Source organism: Elaeis guineensis, chromosome 8 (genome assembly GCF_000442705.2).
Source record: "Elaeis guineensis isolate ETL-2024a chromosome 8, EG11, whole genome shotgun sequence".
Lineage (NCBI taxonomy): Eukaryota > Viridiplantae > Streptophyta > Magnoliopsida > Arecales > Arecaceae > Elaeis > Elaeis guineensis.
The window spans coordinates 32,022,213-32,033,574 of record NC_026000.2 but is presented as its reverse complement, the minus strand read 5'-3'; the positions used below and the strand labels follow the sequence as shown (position 1 = coordinate 32,033,574).

The window sequence follows — 11,362 nt, the reverse complement described above, 5'->3', positions numbered from 1 at the left end:
CTAATTATATATTATGCATTAAATTTTAATGATGATTTATACCAAGTATTCCAGATCCTATCAGATATTCCGTAGGAGGTTGGAATAGAGTACCATTCTATAAATTGGAACAGGACTGTTTTATCATCATCCCAATATTCTCAACAAAGATGTCCAAAAACATCTCTTATTTAAGTATCAAGATGGGGTAAGACAATGATATATTTTATTCTACAAAAAATCAAGACAACTCAATCCCATAAAAATTAATATTAGCATCCATTTGGCATATACAAAGCTTTGCACAAGCTGAACATACACACATATAAGCTTTGGATGAGAGCCGCTGGTAGCAAGCATTGGCTTCAATGCCATATTAGGATCTTTATTGTATTAAAAAAAAATAAATTATAAAAATTCTTCTGAAGTTAGGTCAAAATTATACTTATGCTCAATGATTTGAAAAACCTATGCTACAGCCCCTGACATTTACTTTAATCCTATAGTTTAGTCCCGACTGCTAGGCAGCCTGTTAACCCAAAATGGGATTGAAGTGCCACGTAATTAAAATTTTTTGAAATGATCGAAATATCCTTCATCAAAGGATGAGTCGTTCTTCTGATCGCCATCCCTCTCCACGAGGAGCTGGGCATTCTCTTCATCGGCCTGTCTTTTGGGCCTCCTTGGCTTTGAGCACTTGCAGGCAGACATGGTTGTAGTACGCACTCTAAAGAAGGCAATGCCATAGCTGATGTGATTGACGATGGTGATGGTGTCTGGAATGACCGACCATGAGAAAGCAATCAGGAACTAGTCCTTGACGACCCCAACGACGTTCATGGTGAGGGCGGAGGTCTTGCTGACGAGGAGGAAGACAGCAAGATTGAAAGCGAAGGCGTAGAAGGATTAGTTTCGAAGATGAGGAGGTCGGGGTGGAAGGAGGAGGTGGCGTGTGGGGAACTTGATGATGAACTAGAGGATGAGGAGGAAACCGAGGCAACAAGGGGCGACGTAGTAGAGGGAGGTGATGGAGTTCAAAGAGATGCTTTTGAGGTGAGAAGGATCTGGACGAGGACGAGGTGGGGGCTTCGAAAGCCATGACAGCGAGTTGGAGCATGACGCCCCAGGTGTTGAAGCGGGCCTCCCTGTAGGTGGCGATGGTGACATCGAAGGAGATGGAGAGCATGTTGAGCAAAGAATCACTCTTAAATGTCTCTTTTTTGAAGAGGACTCCAATCGAATAGACGGCGACGGGCATGAGGGCTTTAAGCATCTGGCTGAAAGAGATGGAGAGGTAGATGTAGGTAGAGTTGGAGAACTAGAGGAAAAAGGCGTAGAGGGCACCGATTGGGATGACGGAGGTGATGTAGAGATCGTAAGTCATGGGAGGTGAGGTGGGTGGCTCCATGACGTGGAGACCGTGGATGAGGAGGAAGGCGAGGGTGGAGCAATAGGCCATTTGAACCGTGGTAAGGGAGATGGGGAAGGGCCAATTTTACATCTTGGAATTGAGGACATATTTGTTGAAGATGATCATGATGAAGCTGAGGGAGATCTAGATCGCGACGTAGAAGTAGGAGAGGACTATCCTCACCACCCCATTGCCCATCCCTCCTCCTCCTTCGCCGTCGCCGCCGCCGCCATCTCATCCCATTTCCTCCACCGTCGACGCTGATGCACTTCTCCGGCCATTGCCGCTGCTTCTCATGGAGAGGGATGGCGACCAGAAAAAGTGGAAGATAAATGGAAAAGGGGAGAAAAGACGGTGAAAAAGGGTTATGGCAAGTTTTTTTTCACTTAGTTATAATGGAGGGTAATTTGGTCATTTTAAATTTCTGAAATGATTTTTTCAGGGGTGTAAGTGTAGGCTTTGAAAAATAGTGGATTTTACTATAATAAACTTGAATCTCGAGAGGAGGGGGGTTTGTAATTTATCCAAAAAAATCAGCGATCAAAAAAAATTTAATTAAATTGATGCAGTATTGTGAAAAACAGGGGGGGGGGGGTGGTGGTGGGTTTTATTTGGAGGCACCGTTGAAGGAGGACATAGTGACCAAATGAACCCTGCAACTTGATCTTGGATCTAGAAAAACTTGTATTAAGCTTAGCTCAAAATTAAACAAATCAGATGTAAGCTAAAGAAGCTCAAATTAATTCAAATCAAGCTGAGAAAAAGTTCCAGCTCAATCAAATTTTGTTCAATAAGGATTGAATATTTTTATATTATATATCATATAAATAATAGACAATTAAATAAAAAAATTAATTAATATATTATTTAAAGTTTGAATCACATAAATGCCAATATGGTTCTGAACCAAGCTTGAAGGAAGCTATAACCCAAAGCTTGAATTGTGCTTTCTTAAGCTTAACATGATTTAAGCATACTTTAAATTATCAAGCATCTCAAGTAGATTTACTTTAGATTTGATTTGATATTAGATTCGAATCCCAAAATAATAGCAACCAAGTCTAGCTTGATCTCAAAATTTAAATTTAAAACTAACTTTAAATCAAGCTTGATTGAGCTAGGCTCAGTTATACCCTTTGGTAAGAATAGTAAACAATAAGCAGAGCTAGTTTATTTGCGAACAACTTGCAAACAAATCATGAAATCTGCGAATGAATTGCTTCCATGGTTCCCGTTTAGCTCGTTTACAAAGAAAAAGTTGAATTTTTTTTTCAAAATTAATAGAGATATTGTTACTGTGCTCCTGGGTGATAGATTTTTTTTTGGAAAGAAACGGACGGACGGGTGGTGCCCGGAGGGTTCCCGGATCTCAGCAGGTAGCTGCCGGGAGAGATCACGGGCGTCCTCGAGCCCCAGACAGGGAGTGGGTCTTGGTGCCACAACGGACGGTGAGATCGGAGCGAGGCCAGCCTGGTGAGACAAATGGACGGCTGTGATATAATGGGCAAAGGCTCCGGACTCTCAGTCACATGAGTGCTTGGCTCGTTATGTTTCTTGCTCCATCTGTTTTTCACGAGGAACGAAGGAGACACGGATCCTGTTTGATCTGGTCGAAAAAAATGAGGACAAACGTGGATGTTTCTGTATGTAAGTTCTGTGGAGAGGGGATATATTTTTTTTTAGTTGAAAAATTAAATGATGCAAAACAATGCTCCACCCTACTAGATAGGATGAAGTTCTTTTCCTTCACCTTTATCTTAGTTTAAAATAATATTTTAAAATTTAGCCTCTCGCATTAGTTATTCATTAGAAAGGTATTTATATTAATCTTAAATATTTATGTTAATCTTTTTGTATAAGATCTTAAATTATTATAAATGATATTAGAGTCGATCTAATCTATAGTCTATATAGACTAAGAGATATTATAGTATGGATTCATTGGAACAAATCACGAACTAATCATGGTATTTATGAATATATGAATAGATTTGGATCCTCAGCTTAGTAAGAATGTGTATTAATTCATATCGGTTGTCTGTTGGAAAGATTTTAGATATTCATATATAATAAAAAATTTAAATAATATATTTAATCTAATTTTTTTGAATGAGATTCTAGATTGTTATATTATTAGATAAATATTAATATTTAAATAAAATAAATATCCTTTCTAACGTATTAATGTCACAAGAGCTGGATGATAAAAAAAAATAAAATTATCAAGGACACTGCTTACTTGGTATGATTTTTTTTTAAATTATCATAAAATATAATTTTATTAAGGATTATAATTTTTAATCCAAAATATAGTTTTGGAAAGTGGATTTTTAGATGGATGTGTATTTATACGAAGCAGTGTTATATTTTCTACCCTTAGTTTTGAATCTACTAAAGAAACATGTACCCAAAGCCTATGTGAAAAAAAAAATCTATAATTTATATAATTTTATTAACATATATTTTGACATAGTTAATCAATAAATTGAATGGATATATCATGAATTGCGGAATGTGTTGTAGCTACTTCTTCTGAAATAGCAATTTTTAATTTTTAATTTTTTCCATATTACATGGCTTGGGCTAGTTGAAAGTTTGACAGATAATCAAATATTTAAGCTTTGAACCTAGTAATAATGTTAGGATGCATTTGGTTCGTTCGAAATTGGAATGGAAATTGAAATTGTTGGGACATTCAGATTTACTCCCCCAATTCTATGTCGGCTATCCGATTTAAGATCGGTTCTCTCGATTCCATGTCTGTCGGATCAAGATACAACTTTCAAACTTTAAAATAAAAGTAAAACCATATTCGGACGTCAGATGCTACTTCCGATGAAAGTAATGATGAATGCAAGCTTTGTAGAATAGATGGAACTTTGACTTGCTATGATGGATACCCCTCAGCACACCATTCAAGATGCATAGGGTTAAGCAAAGCATTTATATCTAGTAGGGTATGGAACTGACAATATTGCATTGATTATCATCAACACCATTAGGCACTTTCCTGATAGTGACTACAAAGTACAAACCTTGATAAAAGAAAGAAAATGAATCTGCCACTCAGTCTGATAATAATAATAGAGAGAGTATTAAAATGTATCAAAATCCTACCATCAGTACACTAACATCTTATCGGCTATTAGCATCTTCAGATGACTATCGACACTACATCAATTTTCGATCCACTCTCAGCCATAAACCATCAAGCAATCTCCAGCTGGCATAAAGAAAGGATGGCTTATCTTGCCCATGGACCTCTCCTATCAGTTGCTGACCCCACATTAGATTTTAGTCGATCCCACTTCGGCTATTGATCTCTAACCATTTCGATCAATTTAAGACTTCTTCAAAATTAATCATCTGGCCGATGCAGCATCTTCATAACCGATTGATCATCATGGCCGAAGCAGAATCATCATGATCGACTGTCAAATGATCGACTGCCATGACCGACTGCTGACTGTCATGACCGACTGCTGGCTGACCATCATAGCCAACTGGCTGACTGATCATCATGACCGACTGACTGTCATGATCGAAGCAGCATCTTCATGACCGACTATTTAATGACCGACTGCCTAATCTACCATCATGATATTATAATCGTGGGTAATAATTACATGCCACAACCATTAGTGGGTATAAACGGCCTACTAACTCTATGATTATGATTCGATAATCAGGATTAACTATCCCTTAGTGTCCATAAAAAGCAGGACCATGTGCTCGATGGTTACACCCAAGTCGCCTATAAAGGAGAGGTAAGGGAACAAGCAAAGGTAAGACACTTTTGGGTAAATACTCTGTTACTTTCTATATTCAACTTACTGTTCGTCTACTCCCCACTGACTTAGGTATCGAAGGGTCTCACTGGACATAATTTTGATCAGTGGACTTCCTTTTTGCAGGTAGCTCTTCACCGACGTCAGACGCTCCAGGAGATTGGCTGCAACAGATTGACGTGCCAGGTAGGGAGGCAAAGATCTATTTATTATGGCGAAAATGAGAGCCCAGAATGTTTCTACCAGCTCCGCCCCATAATCTTTCCATCGAAAAGATCCCCCACCTCCATCGATGGAGCCCAGTTCTTCGCATCCGATCATCACCGTGGATTCTCAGCAATTCACTGCCTTCTTACAGCAAATAAAGATGCTGATAGAGGGTAGTTCACAGTTTCTAGCAATAATCGAAGGAGCTCTCATCGACCTCGATTGTTCCCTCAAATCGATGTCACTGACTATCGGCTGCCCTATCTCCACATAGCTAACAATTGATGGCGGTACAATCTCGATGACAGTCTCATCGGTGGGATGGACCACGCCACTCGGCCCATCACTCTCAATGTGCCAATTGCTACCTATTCCCTCCCCCCACAAAGCTGATAAGGGAAAATGACGACGTTCTTTTCGTCCATCCAACGGAAATTTTACTCTTGGGTGCTTTTTTCGAGAAGATTCCCGACGTGTGGACAACTACGAGCGAAAGCCTTACAAAGCGACTGAGTGACGAGTCTTTGAGGGGCAGATGATTTGAAAAGCTCCTTCAAATAACGAATTGATCGTGATCGATGATTTGAAAAGCTTCTCCAAACAATGAATCGATCGCAATTGATGATTCGAAAAGTTTCTCCAAACGATGAATCGATCGCAATTGATGATTCGAAAAGCTCCAAACGATGAATCGATTATGATTTACGATTTAGAGAGTTCCTCCAAATGATGATCATATTTCGATTCAATAGAACAATATTTTTGACTGAATACTTGACTATCTACATATTGTTAGTCAATTTTTATTCGATTGACTAGGGAATCCACATTTCGAAAGAAAAATGATGACTCAAACAGCTCATCCAACGACCATGCAATTTGACGACAAATATGAGCTCCGACTTGAGATAGTCAACTATCAACAAATATGGTGTCTGACGAATGACTCATCATCCAATATACATGCTATCCAACTTCAATCGAACGAGTCTACATACCGATACAGGTTGGATGACTACATATGTTGACTCAGCTATGGCTAAACGAAACAATACACCGACTCAATCACGATTGATTAAAACTATATACTGACTCAGCTATGGTCGGACGGAATAATATGCTGACTCAACTACGATTGGATGGAACAATATATCGACTCGACTACGATTGGATAGAACAATATGCCGACTCAACTACGATCGGATGGAATAATATGGTGACTCAACTACGATCGGTCAGAAGAATATGCCAACTCGACTTTGATCAATCAGAAAATATTCAACAGTTATCTATGACGAATGATGATCACATTCAAAGGGACAACATAAAAAAAAATTTCTTTCACTATAAACTGAAGGCTATAAAATCGGACTAAGGTCCGGTAATAAAAAAATTTCTTTCACTATCAACTGAAATGACCACACAATCAGGACTCAAAATCATGGCAGAAAATTTGCTGACTCCCATCGTCCAACGCATCAAGTCACCTTGGACTTGGGAGTAGGGGGCAACTGTTGAGACATTTGAATTTACTCTCCCAATTCTATGTCAGCTGTTTGATTCAAGGTCGGCTCTCGTGATTCTACATTTGTCAGACCAAGCATGCGACTTTCAAACTCTAAAATAAAAGCAGAACCATATTCAGATGCTAGATGCTACTTTCGATGGAAGTAATGATGAATGCAAGTTTTGTAGAAAGGATAGAACTTTTACTTGCTATGATGGATATCCTTCAGCACACCATTCAAAATGCATAGGGTTGAGCAAAGCATTTATATCTGGTGGGGTATGGAACTAATAACATTGCATTAATTATCACCAATACCATCAGGCACTTTTCTGATAGTGACTACAAAGTACAAACCTTGATAAAAAGAGAAAAATGAATATGCTGCTCAGTCTGACAATAACAATAGAGAGAGTGTTAAAATATATCAAAATCATACCATTAATACACTAACATCTTAGCGGCTATCAGTATTTTCAGACAGCTACCGACACTACATCGATTTTCGATCCACTCTCGACCATAAACCATCAAGCAATCTCCAGCTGGCATAAAGAAAATATAACTTATCTCACCCATGGACCTCTCATGTCAGTTGCCGACCCCATATTGGATTTTAGTCGACCTCACTTCGGCTATTGATCCCTAACAGTTTTGACCAATTCAAGACTTCTTCAACATTAATCATCTAGCCAATGTAGCATCTTTATTGCCGATTGATCATCATGGCTGAAGCAGAGTCATCATGACTGACTGATCAATGGTCGACTGTCAAATGATCGATTGTCATGGTTGATTGCCAACTGCTATGGCCAACTGCCGACTGACCATCATAGCCGACTGACCGACTGACCGTCATGATCGAAGTAGCATCTTCATGACCGACGTCTAATAATCGACTACCTAATCTACAATCATGATACTATAATTATGGATAATAACTACATGCCATGATCATTAGTGGGCATAAACGGCTTACTAACTCCATGATTATGGCCCGATAATAAGGGTTAACTCCCTTTAGTACCCATAAAAAGTGAGACCATGTGCTCGACGGTTACATTCAAATCGCCTATAAAGTGAAGATAAGGGAACAGGCAATGATAACATACTTCTGGGCAAACACTCCATCATTTTCTATATCTAATTTCCTATATGCCCACTCTCTACTGACTTAGGTATCGAAGGATCTCCATCGGACATAATTTTGATCAGTAGATTTTTTTTTACAGGTAGTTCTTTACCGGTGTTAGGCGCTCTACGAGATTGACTGCAACAAAAATGATTATATTTTTTTATATATTTGATTCATATTGAAATCTCATATCAGAGTAAGATATGAATACTAGGTGAAAATTTGGATTGGATTAGATGATTGAGGTATATTTCTCTTTCCTCCTGAGAATGAAATTGGAATAAAACTTTTCCAACCAAATAACTGATCTCTCCCTCTCCCTCTCCCTCTCCCTCTCCCTCGTCATCCTAAAATTCAACTGCCTCCAATCAAACAAGCTCCTGAGCTGGATGCCAGGTCCCAGGCAATGCCCCGGATATGGTCCAAGGCATGGATTGTACTTCACGGGCATTTGTCGCTACAAGGTGGGATACAAGGGTGTGCGTATAGGTACATTTGTGCCGTTCTGTATCTATTATTGCACTAGAATACCACCAAGCATATCCCATTTGTCCATTCGTAGGTATTTGTTGACACGATTGCAGGTAACATGCCCCGCTTGGTCCACATGGTGTGGCTTTTTCCACATCGACCATATCCAAATTCTAGATCAATGGTCTAAATAACACATTTTAGAGCAACACTAAGAAAACTACCAATCATTTCATAATTTAATATATAATAAAAAAATTTAATATCAAATAGCATTTTTAGAAATAAAAATTTTACTGGTTAAAAATTTTGACGGACATGATCTGCCAGAAACTTCTGACGGATTATATGATGAAAAAATTCTAATGCCAAATAGTATTACTAGAAATATAAGCTTCATTGGCAAAATTTTTTGATGAACGGAATCCATTTGAAATTTTTGATGGATTACTAATAGATTTTTATCAAAAAAAAAGCAACAAAATATAATTAATATGCTTCAAAATCTCTAACAAACTTTAGACAGATTATTTGTTAGAAATAACTCCATCAAAAAATTCATTAATTTTTTTTAAAAAAATTAAAAAAATATAAAAAATATTTATGATTAATTTAATGATAAATTATTTGTAAGTTTGAAAATAAAATATGAGATATATTTTTAATTTTTTATAAAATAAATTTATAATAAATAGAGATAGTCTATCCACTACTTAAACCATCAAGGCCTAACTAGGCCTTATTTATGTTATGATTGGTAAAATATTTATACTATTTAAATCTTTATATATAAATCTAACTCAAAACTCTTATCGCATTAACTAAGCTTCCCTGTTGGGCCACCGCATTTTCTTATTTGGCTGCTCCAACTTCATTCGATTGTGGCTCTTGAGAATGGAAGAAACAAAAGAAAAATCAGTGGAAAACTCCAAAAAAATCAAAGAAAAAATTCAAAAAAATAGTGAAAAATAAGAGAAAGATAAAAAATTAAAAGGTAAGACATTTTCTCAAATATTTCTCTTTGCTTTTTTTCCTTTATATAGGATCTTGATCCTCTCATAGTTGTCATATTTGGAGGTTTCGTTTGTGGGAATATTTAATATTAGAATTTGATCTCAAGAAAAGAAGGGAAGTAACCATAGTTTTCTGAGGGTTAGGATTTTTCTTTAGCCTTTAGAAGATTAAAATTCATCATTTTGATGAATTTTAATCTTATTTTACCTGTTATGATAGAGATAATTCCGTGTGCATACTTGCTTTGTTTGCCCTTCATACAGCCTCTCCCCTAAAAAGGCCAGAATAAAAAAAGCTAACTTGCCAAGGTTATCCCATATGAGCCTTTAGATTGGATTGTATTCCTCAGGTATCTAGATAGTTAGGTTCACTTTCCAGTTTTTATGTTGGAATGTTAGTATTTGTTGTTAATTGTTGTATATGCAATATCTATAAGAATACGAGATAATGAAACTCTGTGAAATATTTAATGATGTGTTAAGATTGTAACTTTGTAAAGAATTGCAATTTAACAAGTTACATCATGTTTGATTACTAATCATCTACTTATTGGACCTCCAAAGTCTCATTTGTACTTTCATCTAAATGCCTTGGTTAAAAAATGATCCTCCTAGTTCATAATGTTTGTTCTTTTATTATCAAATGATGAATTCTAGATTATATTATACTTACGATTTAATATGTTGATGTAGGTGCCAAATTGAAGGACCTTGATATATGTATCCTTTTATGTAATATTCTGTTGATCTCAAAAATCATTTGAGCACACAAGATTTGACCTTTTGTGATAAAATGTACATGGATGTGCAGGAGCTACCAAAAGATACTTCATAGGGTCAGTTGATATACATAACTATTTTTATGGATGATCCACCACTATCGCATGATTATAGTGATAAAAGATCTTCTAAAATCATCATCATCGTAATAGCTGAAATACTTAATATTATAACTACTGGTAGGCACATGCTATTGCATGCATAATTAGAAAAAATACATTGCATTGAAGTGTCCGTAGGAATAGCAAGTGGCATTTAGTTTGTGTTGTCTAGTGAGACAATCTGGGGCATTGAATTGGATTTTTTAAAATTTTTTATAACTTTAAACAAATATACACATAATCTAAGTGAACTATATGAAGATACAGTGGAAGTAATGAAAAAATGTACAAAGATAGAAGCAATAAATAAGGCAAGATAAAAAAATTAAAGCCACACACAAAGATCAAATTTTATAGTGGTTCAATGTCAAGTACAACACCTACATCCACTTTTCAAGCAATCCCTTAGAGATTTCAGTTATAATCACCAAGATTGTTGTCTGATTATTTTATTGAGATCATAATTAAATCTAGTTGATTTTTCTTAGGTGCATTAATCAAAATATTTTTTAAGCCACTCCTAGGCTTATAAACAATCTAATTGAAGGCTTGGATAAGTCTATCCTTAAATTTTAATATCAATCGAAACTTGTACACAGCAAAAAAAAATTCAATTTAAAAGACAAATAATAAGCTCTTTAATGAGAAAATAAAAAAGTCATTGAAGCTCAATCTGAAGAGTTGAGAAGCTTTGCAATCAATGTACCATTCTTCCTTTTAAAAATCACCTCAATGCTTAAGAAGCAAGTAGTTGGAATGGAGACTTTCTTCTTGAATGCTCACTAAGTGCACACATAGAAATTTGGACTCTCTTTTTCTTTTTTTGATTTTCAATGTACTTTTTTATTATTCTTTTAGGTTCTCTTTCTTCATTAAATCCTCTGGTACTCATAAATCCTTGTTAAAATGTCCAAAAATAGATCTCTAGCTATTGAGAGTTGAGAACTAACCATTGAAGATATTCTATATA

At 36.4% G+C, this 11,362-nt stretch overlaps 1 pseudogene; it reads right to left on the bottom strand.

The window, feature by feature from the left end:
- Window positions 1–543: 543 nt before the first annotated feature.
- Window positions 544–8,478, bottom strand: LOC105045296 (probable sugar phosphate/phosphate translocator At5g25400; annotated as a pseudogene).
- Between the last annotated feature and the right edge of the window lie 2,884 nt (window positions 8,479–11,362).